This window comes from Eurypyga helias, unplaced genomic scaffold (genome assembly GCF_000690775.1).
Source record: "Eurypyga helias isolate BGI_N326 unplaced genomic scaffold, ASM69077v1 scaffold22529, whole genome shotgun sequence".
Lineage (NCBI taxonomy): Eukaryota > Metazoa > Chordata > Aves > Eurypygiformes > Eurypygidae > Eurypyga > Eurypyga helias.
Genome location: NW_010274230.1, coordinates 1 through 315, shown reverse-complemented (window position 1 = coordinate 315; position 315 = coordinate 1).

Sequence of the window (315 nt, the reverse complement as noted above, 5' to 3'; positions counted from 1 at the left end):
ATGAAACAGAAGTCACAGACTCGAGCGATCCTTTCGACAGGACAGCGGAAAGCAGCATCTTCTCCTGCCGTGAATTCAGCCCGTTCTGAAGGGCTGCTCTGCTCCTCCTGATTCAGGACTCCCTGCCCCAAGCCTGTCCTTGTCAATACGGCAAAACTGGAGTTCCTGCTCTCGGTTGGGAGGCAGTTTTTCTACCCAGCAGTTGAAGCACACGAAGGAAATGCCTCTTGCCCAGCCCAAAGCCTGTTGGCATTTTTCCTCCTGACCTGCGGGCCACGCTTGGCATTCACAGGCTGCCGAGCGGGCGCACCTCAC